Source organism: Alexandromys fortis, unplaced genomic scaffold (genome assembly GCF_014885135.2).
Source record: "Alexandromys fortis isolate MF-2015 unplaced genomic scaffold, M_Fortis_MF-2015_v1.1 scaffold_15, whole genome shotgun sequence".
NCBI lineage: Eukaryota > Metazoa > Chordata > Mammalia > Rodentia > Cricetidae > Alexandromys > Alexandromys fortis.
In genome coordinates this window covers 6,547,596-6,571,082 of record NW_026067911.1, presented here as the reverse complement: position 1 = coordinate 6,571,082, position 23,487 = coordinate 6,547,596, and the positions used below count along the sequence as shown (strand labels likewise).

At 48.0% G+C, this 23,487-nt stretch overlaps 1 protein-coding gene and 1 long non-coding RNA gene across 2 annotated transcripts in view; one reads left to right on the top strand and one right to left on the bottom strand.

Moving 5' to 3' along the window:
- The window catches only part of Fgf2 (fibroblast growth factor 2), a 51,252-nt gene that overhangs the window by 21,161 nt on the left and 6,604 nt on the right, over nucleotides 1–23,487 (bottom strand). The window lies entirely within an intron of this gene.
- On the top strand, nucleotides 9,875–13,677 carry LOC126499185 (uncharacterized). Its single transcript, XR_007591020.1, has 3 exons — nucleotides 9,875–10,070; nucleotides 11,469–11,589; nucleotides 12,889–13,677. It is a non-coding gene; the product is annotated as an uncharacterized lncRNA (long non-coding RNA).

Sequence of the window (23,487 nt, the reverse complement as noted above, 5' to 3'; positions counted from 1 at the left end):
ACACAGACTCAAGCAGACACAGTGCAGAGAGAGACAAGAGAACCCTGGTCTGTCTCACAGTCACGAGCTGATGGAGAATCCTTCCTTTGCCTTCCTTTTCTGCAATTTTTTAATTATGTGTACATACGGAGAAGGGTTTGAATATGCATGTGAGTGCCCACGGAGGCTAGAAGAAGGCATCAGATCCCCTGGAGTTGGAGTTGCAGGAAGCTGGGGATAGAACTCAGGTTTTCTGGGAGAGCAGCAAGTGTTCTCGGTCACAATGCCATCTCTCCAGGCCCTTCCCTCGCCCTTTCCTTGGTGACTAGTTCAGAGATACAAGAGCCCCAAATGCAGCCACGATGGACTCTCTCTGGCCGGCTTTGTGGGGGGTCATATAGTTCAAGTGAGAGAGTGCTGTCAGCCTCTGGCAGGGGCATTTATGGCGAAAACAGCTGTAATATTGACACCTCGAGAATTTAGACTTCAGGACCCCACGCTGTCTTCTGGAAGAGCAAAACAAGGCAGTGCCGAGTACATGAAGCTAAAAATAAACACCTGGCTTCCCCTATAAAAGTCATTAGTCCTGTATGTGTTCAATGCTTCTAAAGTGTTTCTAAAAATACGTGGCCCGGGAACCACTGTAATGGGAAACAGACTGTAGCTGCCAGGCACGGTGCTGGGGAGTTGGCTGGGCTGCATGACAGCGAGCAGAGGGGCCCTGTGATGGTGGAACTGTGGTTTTGGTGCATTGTCCTCATGGGCTTGTGTATTTCAACACTCGGGCCCAGCTATTGAAAAGGTTGTGGGACACTTAGGGAATGGAGCCTCGCTGGAGGAAGTGGGTCATCAGGGTCAGGACTTGAGACTTTAGAGCCTGGCCCCACTTCCTGTTCACCCTCTGCTTCTTGGGTGTGGCTGCAATGTGACCATCCAGCCTCTGGTCCTGCCACCATGCCTTCCCCATCTTCTCATGTCTTCCCTGCCCTATGAACTGTATCTCTTCAACTGTGAGCCAAAAGAAACCCTTTCTCTTAAGTTGCTTGTTTCAGGGTATTTTATCACGGCCACAGGAAAAGAACTAAGACAGGAGTAGCCTATGTCTTCACTGTGCTGACATCAGCATTGTGGCTGGGTAGGAGATGAAATCTACATTGTTCCTTACCACTGCATCTGAATTCATCTTCAGCTCTCCCAAAGTTTAAAATTTAACATAAAAAAATTAGTCAATTGCTCAGAATCTCGATTTACAGTTTAATAATCAACGTTTTGTATCTGGGCATAAGGTCTAGAGATTCTTTGAGAGCAGTTATGTCACACGAGGCAGGAAGTTTCCTCTAGGTATTATTTTTCTACTGGCTTCAGTTTCCATTAGAAGGAGAAGGGAAAGAAGTGGGGAATCAGGGCCAGAGTCACACCCAGACCAAAGGCTTTGCCCCCATGGCCTGTAGATTGTCTTGTCCTAGAGCCATTGCTACCCAAAGACCTCCGCCAGGCTCCGTTTAGATAGAGGGGCTCTGCTCCTGCAGAAAGAGCAACCTGAATGCAGGTCCTTAAACACATGCTGGTCACAAAAGCACAACATAATACAGACTCTGGTCAGAAGTTTTAGTTGATTATATACATTTTAATGATTTCATCTTTCCTACCTTCATAGAAATATATATAAAATGAATGTGTCGTTGTGGGTTTTTTTTATCTCCCCGATGGCTTATTCTACTTATTAAGCCCTCAATTATCCAGAACTCACCATGGATTCTCAGTTTCCTTCGCCTCTGTTCTATGGGCTCTGCTTTCACCCGAGACAACAAGGGCCAGGCAGAAGGGAGCTGTGGTTCAGACACCTCTTTGCTCCCATGTGTTGCTATGTTAGCTTCAGGAGGTTCAGGGTTGGGGGTTAAGGGTCAACAAGAAGACTTCCTGTGTCTCAGACAGCTGGGTGTTTAAAAACTTTTAGTAGTAACCAACCCCTTGGTGAAGCAACCTTCTCTGGTGGCTTCAGAACAGTTGATCCCCACACATTCTTCACACACGCTGCACACAGCACGCTTGGGCTACCTGAAGGCAGTGTGTTCCGGAAGAGGCCTTAGGAAGCTGTGGGTGCACACAGGCTCCCTTGTCTGAGAAGCCCAGCAACAGGAGGCCCTGAGCAAGTCAGTAGTCCTCACAGGAATAAACCATGTGAAGTCAGAGTGTTAGTCAGGGTTGGCAGCTACCAGCAGCCGAGGAACATAATCGCTGAAAACAATGGCTGGTAGTTTTAAAGTTTCATTTTGTGATATAAATTAATTCTTGAAAATTCCTTGCCAATCCCTTTGGTTGTCTCAGCATTCAAGGACACAAAAGTACTTGTACCAGAAGTGAGTAGCACCTCCAAACAAGTTGAAAACTTTGAGCTACTCACTGCAACTTCATTTATGCTACAACGTGACTGCAGGCATGATATCTTTATATTAATCACAGAACAAACCGGTACATCCTACATCCAGGCAATGGAATAAAACTCAGAACTAAAAAGAAATGAGTGACCAACTATGGGAAGCATTAGAACCGCGCGGAAAGGGAGGAAGAGGGGTTGTGACCATGGGAGACTGGGGTAAATATGTAGGGCTCAGGATTCCCAGGTCAGTGAGATGACCGCATGTGACAGAAATGGTGTCACACTGCATCTGTCCAAAGCCCTGCAATGCACAGCACCTTCGCTAACACGAAAGGCAGACTCAGTGTCAGTGATGAGTGTGGGTTTACTGTGACCAAGGTTTGAGCGCAGTGTAAGATGCCAATGATGGAGAGGCTATGGATGGAGGGGAGATTGTGAGACATCTCTAGGTCTTCCTCCTAATGTTGTGAACCTGAACCCTCTCCTAAAAACCAATGGCTCCTAATTAACTTAAAATCGAGCAACAAAAGCACAGATGGGGCCACACAGGAAACACTTAACAGTGAAGAATGCTTGTGGTTACGACTAAAGAGTAGGAACGCACAGTGGGAACTCTGACACTGTAGAAAACAATACCCAACTGACAGATAGCCTTGATAGGGTCCAACCACACACACACACACACACACACACACATCTGCTATTGGCATTTAGCTGTGGTCACCAATATGTTTGAAACCCTTCATTAAAAGCTAGGATATCTTAAACTCATACGAGGCTCAAAAGATATTAGCCAGAAACACAAGCTGCAAGCAACGGATCCAATGTACCCAAGAGAGGACCGACTCCTGCCTTTCCTGGCAGCTCTTTCTTCCCTTTTGAAATGCTCTTGGACACTTCCACAGTGCCTGCGTCTTCTCTCAGAGTTGGGTAAGGGTTCCGGGGAGATAATGCAAGCGGTTTGGCTGGCCCCGGACCTCCCCTCGGGTAAGTGCCAGTTAGCTGGGCTGTTTGTGTTCCTGGCACTTCCTTCTGGATTAGAATCAACATTCATCTACAAAACTCAATGCAGGCGGCTCCAGAACAGCAGAGTGGTGTGGGTAGACGGGAAGCTGCCCAACGTGTTCCAGCAACTGAACAGCCATTCTGTGTGACTGGGGAAATCATTAGGAAAACACCTTCCAAAGCAGCCTGGAGACAAGAGAGTTTTATTTGACTCTCATGAAAATAGCCCTGCAGCACGTCCCTCAATCACTGACGAGCCCCACTCTGGAAAACCCTGCTCCCTGCCAAGAGCCCGAGGTCCGGCTCCAAGATTTCCGAGGCCCTTGCAGGGAAAACCTCCTTCGTCCTTCGTTTTGTGAGAGACACTGGGTAGATGCAGGAGAGAGCTTGAAAAATGCTTTCTTGCCTCAAAGTCTCCAGGAAGAAATGGCCTCCTCTTTGGCAGGGCTGAGATAACCATTCTCCCCTCTGCTGCAGTGGCCTGGAGCTGACTGTCAGCAGGCTGACTCCTCATGCTGGCAGCTTGAAGGGAGACGCCATGCCATCTTGTCACACACACAGCTGACGCTCACAGACTAGGACCAACAGCCTATGGTTAAACTTGTTAGACTCGCACTAGCCTGGAGGTCTACTATATAAAGTCTTGTGTTGTTCTATATTTATCTTGTCTGGTCCCGAAGTCTCAGAGATCTACAAGAGAAGAGGCAGGCTAGATTGCCTTTCCTGTGTTCCCCAGGAGCAGGAGGAAGCACTCGTGTCTGCAGCATCACTAGCTAAGCCCTCACAGACTCAGGCACAGCCTCAGTCCCAGGTACAGCAAGGCTGCGTGAAGATGAAGAAAACTTACAGGCAGCCTCCCCTTGCTTTGCCTCCACGTTGCCTGCTTGTGTTTGTAAGAGCTTGACTCTGATTTGGCTTTGCCTGTATCCTTCGCACAGCATTGATGGAGCACCCTCTGTGTACCTAGCTCAGTACCACGGCACACTCCCCCAGAAACGCCAGCTACAGAAACAGACCCGCTGAGGCGGGAGTCCGGCGGTCAGCAGAAAAGGCACAGGAATGCTGGAGCCATCTTACTTCTGGCCTCCTTCTTCTGCTTCCTCCTTAATCCTTGGTAACAGGCAAAGCCACAAAATAACCTCTCTTCCCATTCAGCCTTCAGGGTTTTCAGACGGCCTCACAGTATTGCTGGATCCTAGCACATTCCTGAACATGGATGCTTGTCAACTTTCTTAAGTAACTTCCTTCACGTTGTGGTTTGAATGTGAAACACCCCATAGATTCACATGTTTGAACACTTGGCTCCCAGCTGGGGATGCTATCTGGGAGGTTACAGAACATACATGAGGTGGAACCTTCCTTGGGAACAGGTCACTGGGGGCAGGCTTTGAGGACTTACAGTCTGCCCCTACTTCCTGTTCTGCTTCTTGTGTGCAGATGAGGTATGATGTCGCCTTCCTGACTGCCAGGTGAGGCCTCACACCCCTCCTTTCCCACCATGATGCCCCTGTCCCCTCTGGAACTGCAAGCCCCTATTAATAAATGTTTTTTCCCCTACATTGTGGCTCACTGAGGTACTCTGTCACTTCTTTATTCTGGCTCTGGGGGCATGGATGACAGACTCTAGATTTGAGTTCTATAAACAGAGTAGAAAAAGAAAAGCGAGGTTCCTGAGGTGTGGGACAGGAAGAGTGAGTTTTATATAATCAGAACTATAAAGACACTTCAAGCTCTTTGAAAATATGGCCTCACAGTATTGCTGGGTCCTAGCACATTCCTGATCATGGATGCTCGTCAACTTTCTTATTGAACTGAAAGCATTCGAAGAATCGGTACTGGGGATTACAACAGTTTTTCTCAAGTGTTAGAGAACACACGTGATTTTGATGGTGCCAGAGAGTGTCCAACACTGGACGGAATGCCTGGCTTCCATGAAGTCTGCGTGTGGGTAAAGAATGAGAAGACGAAAGGGGACAGACATCACGCTGGTCATGTCAAGAGAGACATGGAGACAGCCTGGAGTTTCTGCTTCGATGGGGAATTCACGCTGGTCATGTCAAGAGCGACATGGGGACAGCCTAGAATTCCTGTTTCAATGGCAGCACTGCTCGTTAGCCCTTGGTACATTAGCAGTGTCTGTAACAGAGCTACCACAGGTATACCCACATAGACATGCTTTCAGACAGGGGAGGGGGCCTCTGAATGGCCCCTAACAGCCGTGCCCCAGGGCTGCACTGAACCAGAACCCCTGGGCTCTGCACTATTATCATCCTCCCCACACTTGACATGGTCCTGACACGCTGTGAGATTTAGTCAGAGGGATGAAGGCAGACGTCGTGTGAGCATCCTCACTCTCTGAACCTCTGCTCTTCAGATCAGACACTCTGTAAGGACACCCAGACCCACCTCAGCGAAAGGCCTCATGAGCAAGGAGAGCCTTGGGCTCCCATTGCCCTGTCAAGGTGCCAGACATAAGAAAAGCCATTTCAGATGTCATGGGGGAGGGCGTGTGTGTTTGCGGCGGTGTAAGAACCGTGAGCAAGCAGAGCCGCACCTGGCACAGCTGAGCACCATCCGCCCTGATTAACAATGAAATGCTTACTTTAGGGAGCTGGGCTTAGAGATCTCTGTGACACAGCAATAGGCTAATACGGCACTGGGAACAGTGAGGCACCAGACTCTAGAAGGGAGATTCCAGGATAAAAAGTCCAACAAGAACGCAGCATGAGACAGAACCATCCTAAGGACTCTGCTTGGGTTATTATCTTAGTGACTTTTCTATTGCTATGAAGAAACACCATGATGAAGGCAATTCACAGAAGGAAGAATTCATACAGGGCTTATAGTTTCAGAGGATGAGTCCATGACGATCATGGTGGGGAGCATGGCCGCAGGCAGACAGGTGCGGTGCTGGAGCAGCAACTAAGAGCTCACCTCGTAAGACAAAACCACGAGGCAGAGAGAGCCATCTGAGAATGGTGAGACTTTTAAAACCTCAACGCTTACCCCGGTGACATCCCCCAACAAGACCACACCTCCTAATCCTTCCCAAACAGTTCCACCAACTGAGACCCAAGCATTTAAATATTCGAGCCTTTGGGTTATTCAAACCGCTGCGGTTATTAGGCTGATATCCATGACAACATAGTAGCTGCACAAATGAAGAGGTGACAGCCTCACGAGGAGAGCCAGTGAGGCCAGACAAGTGTGGACGGAAGTGAGGGCAGGGCAGAGAGGCAGCACCTGCAGCCAAGCAATGCATTCCACCTCCACTCCCCCACCCAACCCTGCCAAAGACAGCAGCTCCCCGAGTCCCGTGAACCCGCAGTTGAGATGATGGTCTAGTTTCTAGGCTTTCTAATACAGAAGCGCACTTAGTACCCCCAGGCCAGCCCCAGAGCCTGTCTAATGTAGGAATATTCTTTTCTGTGGCCCATTTCACTCCTTTCCCTCCACCTGTGAGCTTTCAAAGACCAAAGTCCCTAGATCCCAGCCCAGGGTCATGCAGTCTTGAGTTTTTCCATAACCATCAAGGAAGCAGGAGCCAGTTTGGTAAATTACCACGCTCAAGGCCACAGTGTCCTGGAGTCAGAGCCGAGCATTTTCACCTTCCTCGGTGGCTGGGTACGGAACCACAGCCAGGTGCCTCCAGGAGGCATGCCATGCTATCCTTCTTGATGGCATCTTGAGATACCATCCATTAAGGATTAGGTCCCCTTGGAATTCGCAAAACCTGTGCCTTGGGTTCTATCAAAAGGATAAAAAATAACAAGGATATGGAGAAAGTGAAGCTCTTATACCAAGGAAGGGAACACAAATTAGCTCAGTCACACGGACAACTGAAAGGGAGTTCTCCAAACACCAGACCCTCTGCCCCGTAGAGTGCAGCGATCCCACCCCGAGACCTACGCCCGCAGGGAGAGCCAGTGTGCCAGAGATGCCATCACTAGCAAGTTTATAGCTGCACTGTTTACAACAGCAAGATGTGGATTCGCCTCAGGTGTCACTGGCAGATGAATGGTTAAAGATATATAGATACCATAGTCTACATATATGAAACACTCAGGTAACAAAATCCTGGCATCTGTAGGCCTTCTTCAGAGCACATGGAAAAAGTCACACACGCAGCAAGTCACGTGACACGCCAGCGCCATACAGATGGAGAGAAGCGACTGGCAAAACCATCACCTCACATAGTTAACATTCCTTTCTGTTAGGAACGCAGCATTTCTGTCCCAGACAACTGAGACTATGCAGTTAATCCATGCCCGCCGCAGGTACCCGAGACGCCAGCCCTTCTACCCAGCATCCAGCTCTACCCCAGTAGCCATCGCCTGGGTCCTTCCATGCTCTTCCAGGTCCCATGACTACTGTCCACCTTTATGTTGTGAACATGTACTCCATAGATATGTGAAATTATGTGTCCATTTTAATATACTTTTTAAGAATTATACTACAAAAACAAAAGGGCATGCTTTGACCCAGGCAATTGTTCACCTTGGGCTTTGGCCGGGGTTGGGAGGATGGAAGAGAACCCCAAGACTTGAGAGGCATCTCCCGCTGAGGCGGCTTTCCTGACTTGACTCCATTTCTAGAGTGGGCAGAGGCAACTGCTGGAGCTTATAAAATTTTCTTAAAATGCCATAAAATAGGCGCAGGAGGAGAATGGCAAATTCTCCTGGCTCCACTACAGACACTTCCACCCTAGCTGAGGAGCCCGAAACCACAAGGGCGGGAATAGGGGCAGGGGGCGGGCTCTCTTCGCTCCCCGGCTGTGAGAACAAATCACTGTTTTCTTTCACTGCTCCCCTCCGGTCACAGTTGTAGCCACTGTGAAGACAGAGCCAAGAGCACTAAACACGGAAGGCTCAAGAGCCTGAGTAAGCACGCTTCCACCCACATCCCGCTTGCTCGCTCTTCGCTTCTTTTCTGTGCCCCCAAACCCCAACTACTCCCAGGTCTACTTCCCTTAACCTGCTTATCCTCAGTTTAAATCATCCTTTCCGAGTCCTCTCTACCCTGCCCCACTTCTCAAATCATCCCGTCAGAGATGCTTCGAGCCGAACTATTTCAGGTGAGAGGAAAACTCACCCTTGCAAATAAATTATCCTAAGACCAGAAATATATACACAGGTAGAATGTTGCTCAATTCACACCCTGTGTCCTACTTTCCCAAGCCTGTCCTGGAGCATCCTACTGTCTGGGTCTAAGGCGATGGTCATTTGCACATGAAGAAAAAAGCAACCAAGAAAACAGAACATCAACAAAAGACAGTGATAAATGGGGGCTGCATGGGTGGGTCTAATGTTGTTCGGAATGCATATTAGTCTGAATATTAAAAAAACAAAACAAAAGCAAACAAACCTCAAAAGACAGCTAGCACACCCAAAGGGATCAGACTAGGCATGCCTTAGAAAGCTCTGCATACCCAAGCTAACGATGCAGGGTCCGTGAGACTAATTCGATCTTTCATTACTTAGCTTAAATCACTGAGCTAAGGGCCTCAGGTGCCAGCCACCGATGGTCACCAAAGACTGACCTGGGACAGTGGATCAGAGTTCATTGTTTTACACAAATGAAGATGAAAGAGAAGGACTCTCCTATGCAAAGTGGGGCAAGCTTTATTAAGAGTTATGGAAAAAAATAAAAGTGAGAAAAGCTGAGTGGGAGGGGATAGGAAATGGCTGCTGGATTTCCTTCATCTGGTGGTTTTTGTAGGACCATGGCAGAAGCTGCCTGAAGGCTGAGGTCATTTCTACTGAGATTGTTCTTTTCCTCTGAGCTATTACGGGCTGAGTCAATGGGGGAGGGTCCTACTGTATAGCAGGCCTGTCCCCCAAGCACAAGGGCATGGTCATGCATTACTCATGTGCTATCCACTCAGTTATGACTGCCTGTGACTCCTCTGCCCACCTCTGACTCTGGTATATTGACTCTGACTATCTCTTGGCTGCCAATCACTCGGCTACTGTTCCTCTCTTCCCACCTTGCAGGTAGCTTGCTGCCAATCAATCACATTAAGCTCCCTAGCACTGTTAGTCTTGACCTTGACTCCCTGATGGCAATTAGACTTTGGCTGGTGTTGCCTTCTCTGATGTTGCAGGGATCTCAAGTGCTGTTAGCTATGTGGAGCTCTTGGGTCTCACAATCACCAACTGCAGCTGCAGGGTTCTTGGTTATCACCTTGTCTCGGATGGTTTGGAGTTCCTGAAATAGGGCTGGCTTGTTATCAACCACCCTAATTACACCTCAGACTATTGAAGGAGCTGCACCAGAAGCAATGTATTAAAGCAAGACTATGAAACAAGGAATAGGACCTAGAGTGTGTTTCCCAAACGGGAAAGTTCACATGGAAGCGAGCCAGCAAGGCTGCCATCACTGGCCTGGCTTCTCAAAGCCTTTTATGGTCTGCTTGTGTAGCTCCCTCGCAGCTGCAAGTGCCTTTGTTTCTATCCCCAGTGTTTACAAAGTTTTCACTGCAGGCCCTGTTCTCTGTCTCCCACTGTACTCTCGCCCCGCCTCGCTGCACAGCACTAACCCTAAGCACCCCATGTGGAGACAGCTTAGATGCCCACCACTAAACTAATGGACAAAGAAAACATGGAGGATGCGCACATGGAGTGTTCTTCAGCCATAATAGAGAACGCAGGATATCTGCAGAAAAATGAGTTGAACTGGAGATAGTTACAGCATAAGGCAGATGAAGGTGAGCATTGTATTTTCTCTCATTCGCTGAAGCTAGAGATAAACAAAAATATGAAAGCAGAATGGGATTGTAATGGAAGAGAGAGGATAGCCCAGGGCTGTGATGGAAGAGAGATAGAGAGAGAGAGAGAGAGAGAGAGAGAGAGAGAGAGAGAGAGAGAGAGAGAGAGAGAGAGAGAGAGAGAGAGAGTTTAGCCCAGGGCTGTGATGGAAGAGAGAAAGGATAGCCCAGGGCTGGGGCCGGTGTGGGGGGGGGTGTGGGTGTTGGGGGGAGGGTAAGAAAAGATAATGCAGGAGATATGAAAGTGCATCATATTCATGTATGAAACTGTCACAGTGAAGCCAATCATTCTGAGGAATGAACACATGCTAATACAAACGATGAAAAAGATGGTTACCAGACCCTACCTGTTGGAGCGCCAGGGCCAAGACCCATCTGCACTCTTTAGACTCATGGGAAGAACTTGTAAACCAGGAAGCAACCTACAATTTGCCTGTTCCAATAGGATCCGTCCGGACCCCTGCCCACGGCACTCCAGATCTGCCATACTGCTGGTGGAGCCTCTTTCTACAACTGTGTTCCTTAACTCCACAGGAACAGTGTCTGCTCCTCCCTTCTGCCCATTCAGTGCGACTCCGTCTTTCTCTTAGAAACCACTGCCTTCCAGCTTCCCGTCCCTGCAACCTAACTCTGTGGGCTGCCACTCAGTCCCCCAGCTTTTCCTTCGCAGTACAGCAACCTTCAGCTATCGTCATGAGGCCTTTCTGTCCTACACTGGCATAACTGGGCATAGCAGAAACATATTGGCAATAATGGGTGTCCAGGCTGGCGTGAAGTGGGAGATCTTCAGACCACTAGGGACCTTGCCCTTGAGAGCATCAAGATTTCAATGCCCACCGGACACTCTCTTTTCTCCCTGGCCTAAGGCAAGCAGCAGTGTTCCTTACACACTCCAGCCACAACACGCTACCTTCCCACAGTACCAATCAACCCATCCTGGATCGGAACCTCTAAACTGTCAGCCCACACCAACCTTTTTCCCTCATGTGTTGACCGTCTCTGACTGTTACAGGAGCAGGAAGCTGACTACTACAGGGAGCCTGGGCTGACTCAGTTTCCTCTTGGGACACTCAAGTCTAGGTCTATTCTGACCTTGTGTGGGCTGTCCTCATTCGGCCAAAAAGACCTGACTTAGAAGGACAGACTTTGATAGCAATGGCTCTTGGGCTCGGACCACCTCACACTCCCTCTTGTTTCCTTTCCAGGCTGCCTCTATACTCTTTTACGCCATTCCTTAAAATTTCCCTATCCACATCTTACAATTCACAGAGAATCAAGTTTCCTGGACTCACTCACCAAGCAGGCTCACAACACACAATCTAATGACTCTATTTTCAGAGTGATGCAGTCCCAAAGATGAGCAGAGACAGCTAGCTGGGCAGCGAGAAAGTGGTTTTTCCCCCACCGGTGACCCTCTCCTCTTACTGCATTTTGGAGTGTGGATGACCGTGAGAACCTGGTAAGAGACTATGCACCTGCTCAGAGAAATGGCTTGTATCTGTTTTCAAGGTGTTGAGACCACCCGAGTGGAACCCATGTTAAACTCCCAAGCTAGGAGAAGATGCAGCCTGGTGTGGGCCACCCTCAACACCACCCTACCGGAGGATCCTAGAGAGGTTCTGTTCCCTGGCCTCATGGGAAAGCAGACCGCGAGCTTCCTGTCAGCCAGGGGTGTGTTAGGCTCCTTCCAGAAAAAAAAGTGCTCCCTCCGGGAACACCCGTCCCCTTGTGGAAGCGGTACACAGGCCCAGGTTCTCCGGAACTCGGAAACACAAAAGCTCTCCAGTTCTACCTCATTAAACACGGCCAAAAGTAACTTAGGTCTGGAAAATATTCAAAGTAGGTGTAACCAAACAGATATCCCAACTGTTTTTCCTTTAAATTTCATGAACAAATGGAGAAAAAAGCTACCCTGGGTAACGCAATCCCTTGGGGTGCCTTCCAAGAAAAATGAATTGCAAGGCACATACACAACCAACCAAAGAAATGGCCTGCATAGGAATATTACTTTGCTGGTAAAATTGGGTGGAAAAGTCTAGCAAAAAACCACTAACTTGGATTTGCGATAACATCCTAAAGCCTGTCTGGGGCTCTGGGTTCAACCCTCAGTAAAAGAAACAACAGGGAAACACCAGCTCCCTGTGAACCCAATCAAACTGCAACGCTCCCAGGTTCAGATGGCTTCTCTTCCTACAGCAGGGTTTTTGATCCTAGTATTTGTTCTCTCCTAACGTTCTCTCCTTGCTAAGGTATCTACAGACTTCCCCATCCCAACAGACTTCCTGATATTCCAGGCTGCAACCAATCTTCTGAGAGGCCAGAGGCTGGACTTTTGAGCCTGTCTTCTCCTTGACAGCCACAGGAAAGAATATTTCTTCTGTCTCTCTCACTTTACCCCAGGAGAAGGGTACACTTCTCCTGGTGTTCAAGGATGAGCTATGAAACAGAAGGGAGTTAGGGTACAAGGTGACTTCCTGGAGCGATATCTGAAGGTTTCTGATTGGTGAAATGAGAAGTGCTTCCATTCAAGAAGGAGCGGATAGCCTCTTCCAGGATCCATTCAAGGAGGAGCTGGAGAGATGACTCAGTGGTTAAGAGCACTGGCTGATCTTCCAAAGGTCCTGAGTTCAATTCCCAGCAACCACATGGTGGCTCACAACCAATCTGTAATGAGATCTGGCACCCCCCTCTGGCATGCAGGTATACATAGAGGCAGAATGTTGTATACATAATAAATAAATAAATCTTTTTTTTAAAGCGATGGCCTCCATCAGGGTCCATTCAAGAAGGAGAAGATGGCCTAACAATCAAGACGGCCCCTCCACAGACATTCTCAGCGCTGTGCTGGAGGCCCTGCCTCCTAGACATAGAGTTAACAGGGACCTGATGCTCCAGAAAGCCACAGAGGCTAGGCAAGGTGCAGCTGGGCAAGTTCACTGTAAGGTGCCCCCCAGGGGCCGCTGTGTAAAGCTCTGCTGCCAGGGTAGCCTGGCTGTGTAGTGGAGAGCCTAGGGTAAAATAGATGCCCGGGATGTGGGCCCCCTGCCAAGGAGAGGTGCAGGTTTTAAGCGTAGCCAAGAGAAAGGCCGTACGCTTTGGGCCGCAGGGCAGGACAGGTGGGACCACCCAAGCCTATTGTAGTCCTGGATACCAGACGGGAGTCTGTTTTCCCTGCTGGGTTTTATCTTGCCTGAGTGCAGTCTTTCCTTGCTCTGCCCGTTTTTGAAGTTGGTTTTTTGATGATGGTTTTTGAAGTTGGACTGAATGCACGTTGTGACGTGAGATGTCTGGGAGCCAATGGGAGCCACAGGTAGGAGGTTAGGGTTTGAATGTGGAATGCCCCACAGATCCATGTGTTCGAACAGTCTCCAGCTGGTGACACTGTCGTGGAAGGTGGAACAACCTTTAGGAGCTGAAGCATCATTAGATGATGTGGGTTGCTGGGGGGGGGGGGGGGGGCTGAGAGGTGTTTTATGGGTTATAGCCCTGATTTTGACCTAACCATTCTGTTTTTCCCCATGTGCCTCCAAATAAACAAACAGCTTGACTTCCTTGCCGCCACAGTCACAGGCCACTCCCCCCACAATGCATCCTTGCCCTGGTATACTGTACGAGGTCCCCAAACGGAAAGCTCAAACAAACCCTTCCTCCCTCTGGCTGCTTTGCATAGGGCATTTTGTCACAGTGAGAAGTAGTCAATACACCAGAATGCACGAGGCCCCGAATTCAAGCAGTTCCCAAAGGGAGTGGCACTATGAGGAGGTGTGGCCTTGTTGAAGGAAGTGTGGAGGTGGGCTTTGAGGTCTGGTATATGTTCAAGGCACACCCAGTGCTTCAGTTCACTTCCTGTTGCCTGCTGATCAAGATGTAGGAATCCCAGTACTCAGGAGGCAGAGGCAGGCAGACCTCTGTGAATTTGAAGACAGTCTGGTCTACAGAGGGAGCTTCAGAACAGTTAGTTTCAAGACAGAAACCCTGTCTCGAAAAACAAAACAACAACAACAACAACAAAAAAGATGTAGGAATCTCAGCTCCTTCTTCTGCCTGCATACTGCTACGCTCCCCACCATAATGGTAATGGACTGAACCTCTGAGACTGTAAGCCACCACCTCAATTAAATGTTTTCCTTTATAAGAGTTGCTGTGATCATGGAGTCTCTTCACAGCAATAGAAACCCTAAGACACTCTAGTATAATAAACAGATAAATAAGTTAGTATCACCATTTTTTCTTCCATGCATTTAGTGGGAAATGTGCTTCCGATGTATCACATGACATTAGATAATAAACACTTTAAGAGATCAGTCTGGAGATAGCAATTTTGCCCATGCACAAAAGGCTGAGGAGTAAAAGCTTTGAGCTTATTATATTAGATTTAATAGTGGGAACAGCAGTAACACCATAGTCAAGAAATCACAATAAAAATAGAAATAAAACCCCAGGGCTAAATAATAAAAGCTTGAGGCTTTGATGGGCATCGGCCATTGCCATGAAAAAAGCAGCCATAGGTAACAAATGAGGTAGGATCTGGTCTAAGAAGCTAACACGTGAAGCTCTCCTGAAGGGAGCATAGTTCTCCCATAGAGCACAGCTCTGAGAGATGCAGATACGCCATTGCAGCTGATGGCCATCGCTGCTCTTCCATGCGGTGCCTCAGTTACTCCTCAGGCTGCTACTCTTTCCTCAGTTTTCTCAATCCTATTCCTAGAACGCTTTGCTGTTTACCATTACCGCCCAAATACTCGGTTTCCTATCCTATGCTTCTGCCTCCTAGGGACCTAGTGGCTAGGGGATTATGCACCAGGGTTTGCCTTGAGAAGTTCATTTGTTCTTCGGAACAGAAGAGAATCAGGCCCAGCTGTAACAACTAGTCAGGGTATCTGAATAAATACTCCAGCAAAGCACAAAGCTCAACTACTAAGATGGTGCTAAGAGCCAAGTTATATCTGTGAGCTCAGATGTTAAATCCCAAAGGACCCGAGTGCTGCAGCATGTGACTGTATTTGGAGACAGGGCCTCTCAAGGAGTGCTTACCTCCAAATGAGGTTATGTGTGACAGTAATATGAAGCCATTTGCTTATCCTGGTGGATCAAGAAGCAGAGGCCAGGATGTAACTGAGGCTGGCTGTAATATGAAAGACCCACTTCACAGTGACGAACCTCCTTCGCCAAGGCTCTACTCCATAACGGTTCTAGAACCACCCCAAAAAAGTACCACCAGATGGGAACCAAGTGTTGCAGCACACGAGCCTGTGGGAGCATTACACATTCAAACCACAGCACATGGCAAGTGCTCTACCTTTTTCTGTGTTTTTAAATGTCGAAGCAAGGCCATAGCTCAGGCTGGCCTTGAAGATGCTGGGTAGTTCAGGAGGACCTGGAACTGTCTCAGTCTCTGGAGTAGCTAAGTGTGAAGGCCTAAGCCTAACTGTCTGGCTAAAGCTGATAATTTTGAGGTGAGCAAACCCTCATGCTACTGATGATGTCACCTGAGTAAGTGGAACAGAGAGACATAGCAGGAAGCCTTGTTCACCAGGCCTGAGGGATAGAATACTGGCTCGGAGATGGACTGGTTCCATGTCCAGAAGAGGTGAATGCATACTTGTCTGCAGCTCTCATAAGAATGGTGTCCTCCTAACAGGAAATTGGGACATCTAGGGGGCACACGGGTCTGTACACCAGGTGTGGAGGTGGGAAGAGGGCACCCGACCCACACCCAGGAGAGTGACCTAGGAGCAATCTAAGTCAGCCAACACCTTGATCCCAGACTTCTAGCTTACAGGATTTGAGAAGATAAATGTGCATTGTCTAAGCTGGTGTTTTGTTGTGGCCTCAGGAACTAGCACGGATGGGGCGGGTTGGGCAGCAAGGAAGTCGGTATTTGGGGCTAGAAGTAGAATGGCATGGTAAGCGGGCAGATGCCAGCATGAGGGAAGGCCGGACAGACCAGACGTGGGTGGCTTAGTCAGGAAGCAAGGATGGTGGAGAGACCACCTAGGGACTGATCCACAGGGAAGATGGCAATGACGTCACACATGGCAGAAGACTCAGAGCAAAGAGCAATTTGCCTTCAGAAAGTCTTATGGGTGCAGGCAGCAGGGCTCTTTTTTGATGTCTCTTCATCTATCTTGGGCTTCACTTCCTCACAGGCACCTTCAACACATTTGCATGGTACAGGAAACTGAATAAGAGGGATCCAAGTGTGTCGACTTTCAAGTTATTTTGAATTGCTTATAAATCTTACACCATGTTTTTATAGTAAGGCTATCTCAGATTCCTTGAAAGACTCTTCCTATGCTGTTAAAATGGCCATTAGTTACTCTCTGCATTTCTGCAGAACCATCCTGCCCATGGTTTTCATCTTCCAGATCCTGACTTCAGGGTTCATTCCATGCTTCTGTAGCTTTGCTCCTAAATTACTTCTAATTTTAGAATGGCATTTGAAAGCTTGAGTTCCAAGGGTTGAAGAGATGGCCCGGGGTTAAGGGTGCCTGCTGCTCTATGGTGAGAAGCAGAGCATGGATCCCAGCACATACCACTGCACAGCTCACAAATGTCTGTAATACCAGTGCCAGAGGATCCTGCGTGTCTTCTGGGGGCATACCCGCTCACACAGACACATACACACACGTGTAAATTAACAATAAATCTTATTTTACAAGGAAAAAAAGTTCTTTAGAAAACAACTCATCAATAGTGAAGAAATATTTAGTACGAAGAGAGCTATTTCCTAAGAGAAGAAGCACAAGAGCCAAATGGGAGGAGGCCAGACGGTCGGCTCCTTTAACTCTGGCATACCACAGCCCCAGAATTACTTCAAACCAGTTTTTAAATAGAGCCAACAGTTAAATTAGTTTAACAATTTCTCCCATCCAAAAGGCAATGTCAAAACTTCAAAGACCAAGGATAGATATTTGGTTATCTATCCCTACAAAACTGAGACAACCTGAAAGAGAATAGCCATCTTTGCTTCTGGAGGGTGCTCCCATGTCCCATGTCATGGTCTTCATGGGACAGCCACCTGGGCATCAGGAGAGCAGCTTCCCTCAGCCAGCCCCTGAGCCTAGGTTCTTACTTGCCACGCTCTTTAACACGGATGTAGTTTTCAGTATGTCAAACAAAATCAGAAGTTGGATCTCACTGCCACAAAACCAGTTTTTATTTCTCTCCCCGTGGAACTCTGCTGTGAGCCTGCATTCTCAACAGGAAGATTCTAGAATGTGCAATCCATCACTTGCTATCATAGAAACTATGGCTTGAAAAGTTTAAAGTTAAACAAAACAAAACAAATCCCTTCTTACCTGTAAAATGAGGAATAATCTTTGACTTAAAAGTGTATTTTAGGTTTAAAAGGTTCTATTTCTAAAGATGACACAGAGCATGCCCTCAAATTGTCCTTCCTTCCTTTCTTCCTTCATTCCTCAGTTATGGTCCTGAGATAGAGTAATGACAGTTGAACACCAGGCCTTCCTCCCGCTGTAGGACACAGGGAATCTGCTACTCGGTGTAGGAATCTCCATTATCTGAACAGAGCTAGATAGATCCACGGATCCATCATGACTTTCATATGAACTTCTCCAGAAATCAACACGTGCCTCACCTTCCTGCCCTTTAATTGTAAGGCTGTATCACTGCAGCTAATTATTTTTAACTCTGGCACCTTCTGAAGATTGTTTCTTCACATATTAGTGAACTCCATCAAAGCAAGGCTGCCTTTCCCATCCCACTTTAATTATATTCCAATTCTGCACTACCGGGTTTTGAATAGCTGATATAAATAAGAAATAAGGTTACGAGGTTTCACATTCAAAATGAAAGTTTTAAACATGGCTTACACAAAGGATCTATAAACACCTATTTCTAGTAAGCTGAAGAGTAACAGAAAACACCAACTATGTAAAATGCAAGAACACACCATCCAAGGACCAGAGCCCCTGAAGTCAAGGGGGTCTGCACCATCCAGTGAGTAAATGACACAGTCCCGTCCCCAACATAGACAAGCATACGCAACATCCGCGTGCATCCTACGCACACACCTTTAAATGGGACCAAGGCTAGAAAAATTTCGCACCCCCACCCCCCGCCACTGTCCCCTGCAAAGGAACTTTGTGATGGAGGTGCTGCTCTGCTCATTCACGCTGCTCTTCCGGTTCCTATTTGTATAATGATCGGTCCAAAACCTGTGAATTGTTTCCTGTTTATAAAATGATTCAGCACCAAGAGGAGGCAGAGGAGACGGTTATTCAGGGTGGTCACTCAGCCCTCTCGCCCCCACCCTCCCCAGCAGACATCCCATCACAAAGAGGCTGACTCACGGTCACTGCCGCCTGGCAGATTGTTTGTGGATTGTTATGATGAATACTGGCTCACGAATCTGAATGGAGCTCTCTGTGCCGTTTCCTCGCAGCCCAAAAGGATACCAGCGGCTGTGCCAGATGTCCTCAGCCTTCTTTTCTGAAGTGGCTCTGGTTTGCCACTGGGAGGAAACGTGACTTAGGCATTGAGGTGCCCTAGTCAAGTGTGTACCCCGAGTCTGCGCTCCCCAGTCAGATTATGGGGAAGCACTCAGGCCCTGAGCACAGAGATCTGTGAGACGACAGTGGAGCTGAGCATCAAGATCAAACAGAAACATCTCTCCTCCAGAGCTGAGGAGAAAGTCTTCCTCAGTAGCAAGTGACGGGGACAGGGGACTGCTGTTCCTGCATTGCTTTCTCAGACTAATGAGAAAGATGTCCCCACAAAAGAATGGTGGAGCTGCCCTGGCCACTCGCATTTCACACCCCTCCCATGCCACAGTTCTGTGGGGGAATGCTCGCCTGGTATGCGGTAAAGAAAGATGAGGCAGAAAGGGAGAGAGAAAGAAAGTGAGGGCTGAAGGAAAGAGTTCCAGGGAAAGGTAAGGGAGATAAGGATGAAGGGAAGGAAGGTAACAGAGAGGGGAGCTTGGCTGAACCCTCATACACCTCACACTGGACCTGCCTTCAGCTGCTGAGGCCCAAGGAGCCTGAACCTCAGACTCCCAGAACATGCAGGGCTCCTGGGGAACAATGGAGGATTACCTTCGTGCTTTAAAAACCATTATCAGCTCAATCCAAGGGCGATATGTAACAGGAACTCAGCGACCCGACTGAGCTGTGGGTGGCACACAGGACCTGGCTGGAATGAAAGGAGACTGGTCCAGGTATAGAGGTCACCTTGGCTGAACTAAGAAAGGGACGTGACCAGGAGGTCGGAAAGCAGGCGAAAAGCCCGGACTGGCTTGTTGGGTAGAACAGCTAAAACAGCAAACATCTGAGTGGCCATTGTGTGAGAGGATGGATAAGAAAATCTGACCTACTCCTCCTCAAGGAGCTCACAGACCCAGCTCAATAGACAGACACAGACCATCAGATACAGAAAAGGAGCCAAGCACTATGGGAAGGCAGATTCTATGAGCTCTCCCCAGGAGGGCAGAGGAAAGGGCCGTAGAAGACTGTTGAGGTATTAAACAGGATTTTCCCAGAGAAAGTTAAGAATCGTGGAGAGTGGGGGGTGGAGGTGAGAGGAATTGAGAAGAGAGTCTTTGGAGAATTGCATTAGAAAAGACCAACTATGGAAAGAGGTGGCTCTGCCATGTTGGAGACATCAAGGGAGCAAGCGTGGGCAGCTGACAGGGACAGATGATGCTGAAGGTCCCAGGGATGGTAAGGTTAAACTGTCAGTGTGAAATGATTTTGAATCAAGGAGGGAGTCTCAGTGAGGAACTGTCCCGATCAGGTGTGTGTGTGTGTGTCTGGGCATTATCGGTGGGCGTTATCTGTGGGCATGTCTGCGGGCGTGTCTGCAGGCTGTGGGACTACCTTGATTATGTTAACTACTATGAGTGGATGGGTCACCATTCTCTGGGTCTAGGTCCTAGATTGTGTTAAGAGTGTCAAGAAAGTGAGTTGAGCAGCAATTCTGCTGGTCTCCTCTTCTCTCTGCTGAACTTGGATGCGATTTGATTAGTTGCTCTCTGTTCCTGCCATGTTTAGCTCCCTGCTAACCTGGAACTTTGAGCTAAACTAACCTTTTTCTCCTTAAGTTGCCTTTCATCGAGTAGTTTAACATAGAAACTAACACAGCCATATTTGAGAATATCAGAGGGTTAGCTAAAGTTCCAGGAAAGGAGTAGGAGATATGGAGAGTAGGGTTTGCCACAAGACTGAGGGACAGACCCATGAGTGTGCGTGCATGCACACCTGCACACTGAGGAAAGCGCAAGGCAGCTGGCAGCTCTCTAGCCTCTGGAAAAGCAGCTTAACTAGACATGGAAACTTGGTGGGGAAAGGAGCCCACCCATCTGAGGCAATGATGTGTTCACAGAGGCTGTGCTGGGGTGCCTGTCCTTAGACAGGGGAAACAAAAGCTGGCATCACACAGGCTGTGCAGGGGTGTCTGCCCTTAGACAGGGGAAACAGGAGCTGGTATCACAAGAGACTAAATATGATGTGCTGAAAAACTTCTAGAACATACACAGAAAGGAGGAGGAAGGGAGAGCCCAAAGCAGAGACGCAGGGAACAGGCAAGCTAATGAGCAGGCCCAAGAGACCCTGCAGGAAGATCAGCTGGGCAGAAGCATCCTGTAGAGTAATGAAAACAAAGGATTCCTTAGAGGCAGAGGCAGGCGATAGGGCCACAAGTCACTGGAGGGTGACAAACTGGGAAAGGTTACATGGTTGGACTGGAAGCAAGCCTCCCAGTGACTGACACAGAATCCTGCACCAGGATGAGTTAAACAAGTTTATCAAAGGAAAATCAAGTAAAGTGGAAGGAAGCACAGGACTCCAGGGTGTGAGCCACTGAGAAAGAACCAACAACTCTCAGAACCCTGAGGAAAATTTATCCTACCACACATAGTTGGTTTTTTTTTTTTTTTTTTATGTATACAATATTCTGTCTGTGTGTATGCCTGCAAGCCAGAAGAGGGCACCAGACCCCATTATAGATGGTTGTGAGCCACCATGTGATTGCTGGGAATTGAACTCAGGACCTTTGGAAGAGCAGACAATGCTCTTAACCTCTGAGCCATCTCTCCAGGCCCCACACATAATTTTTTTTTTAAATCCTAAATGCTGCTGGCTGTGGTGACTCATAACTGCAATCCCAGCACTTGGGGAGGTTGAGGCAAGGGGATCACCAAGGATTCCAGACCAGCTTGTGCTACAGGGTAAGACTCGTATCTCAAACAAAACAAAATGCTGGGGCTGGACAGAGAGCTCAGCGGCTAAGAGCACTTGTTCTGATTCAGAGGCCCAAAGTTCAGTGGCCAGCACTTGCCGCTCACATCTGTAGCTCCAGCTCCAGGAGATCTACTCTCTCTTCTGGCCTCAGTGGGCATGCAGGTACAAGACAGACAGACAGACAGACACATACACACGATATAATCTGACATTCTGTCAGATATAAAACAAAAATCATAAATGCTTTTCAAGAAATCAGAACTGCTAATAAAAGTTGTAACATTCATTTGCACTGAGCAATGTGTTATTTTTCCATTGACAACCCTTAGAAAACCCAGTCTCCAAGATTCCCTAAGCTTCCCCACTGTAACAGTGGTAGATAAAATTATCTCGAGTGAAGTCTCAGCAAGTGTCTGGATGCACACTGGAAACTATAACTGTCGGCTGAGCAGACATCCCTGGGGAATGAATGCCTCTATCACTCTCCGACACTTAGGATGTACGGAATCAAACTCATCTCGCAGAGGATGCAGGGCCCCTCCATGAGTCCCAGCGTCCTCTCACAGGGCCTGAGTTACAAACAAAGAACTCTAAGCTCACAGAACCCGGCTGGATCATTACTCCTCTGGAAATACTTCTTTTAGATAAACCACCCCTTTAGGGGATAATCTGAATTATTAGTAAGACAAATTTCTGTTATTTAGTAAGACAAATTTCTGTTATAAACTAATATAGGATTAATTATTAATTGAGAGCGTTCTTTTTGATAGTTCAGTTGCACCTGGGATGTAATCCTTACGTTCCACCTGTCTTCCTTTATATAGTTAACATCCACAATACCTTAAAAACCTGGAACTTTTACTGAGGAATTCTCTGAATAATCCAAGACAGAGGTTAGATTGGGGTCAGTGGCCCTCTGAAAGGAGACACACACACACACACACACACACACACACACACACACACTCCAGGTTTCTATAAACAGGTGGACAAGCAGCAGGGTCACCACAGGCAGGTCGCCCTGTGGTGGAAGAGTAACAGGTCGGCCAGGATGAGTCAAAGTTAAACACTGGCTATTGGCTCACCGTTGCTACATTTCCTCTGGCTATAATCTCAGACAAGGGTGAGAGTCAGCGTGACTTCTAAGAGCCACAGGCTGTGGCTCAAAAGGGAAGTCACAACCTGTTCTCAACCCCTCCCAAGTTCCAGAGGATCCCCAGACACCATTATTAAGAGTAACTTTGACAGGCAGATAACTAGCTGCTGAGCTAACAGTGGGCAGGAGGAGGAAACACCCAAAATCGCAGCCAGCTCTTGCTACCTAATGCTTAACTGGAGGCCTGTAGGTATAAGAATGATTTCTAATTTGTTACTAACACGAGTGAAGCCATTTTATGTAGCCTGAAAACCATTTTCTGTGACTTGGAATAATGTAATGTTTTCAAGATAGACAAAAACTACAAAGCAGCTCCGGAATGACAGACTTCAGTATGCATGCTAATGGACCAGCCCCACGCTGGGCACTTCAGTTGCCCAAAACTACGAACATTGGAACTCCGTAGACAGCTCCTAGGATTGCACTGCCATGCTCCCAAGACACACCATCCCAAGCCCCTGTGCAGGTTCCCATTGGCAAGGGGACTTTGCGACTGGCCACTGGGTGACTCTAGCTTGCTTAGTCCACACATGCCCACCCACCAGCACTAGTCCCTTGTGCCACGCTCTCAAGGACCTCCTGGGACCTCCAATGGTGCCATCCTCCTGGCCTGCTACATCTAAGGGACCTTTTAGTGGCTTGGCTTTCTCCCAAAGCATTCTCACCAGAGAGGATTTCCCAGTGAAAACCTGCAGGCTTTTTACCTGACCTACCGCTAGTGCCCTTCTTGGTGAGATGTCTGTGTACATGAGATCACCATGACCTTTATAAGAGCACGGCATTGTAAGAAAGGTTTGGGTGTATAAACTAGAGCATCTTCAACTGGCAAATGTCCTGTGGACATCCTAAGTACCAAGCACATGACAGCCCACTGGCCCATACTCTGCATCATTGTTTTGCTAAAACACACACACACACACACAGAGAGACACAGACACACGCACACATGCACAGGTTTGTTTGCACAAAATATGCTAATGAGGCTAAGATGCATGCCCCA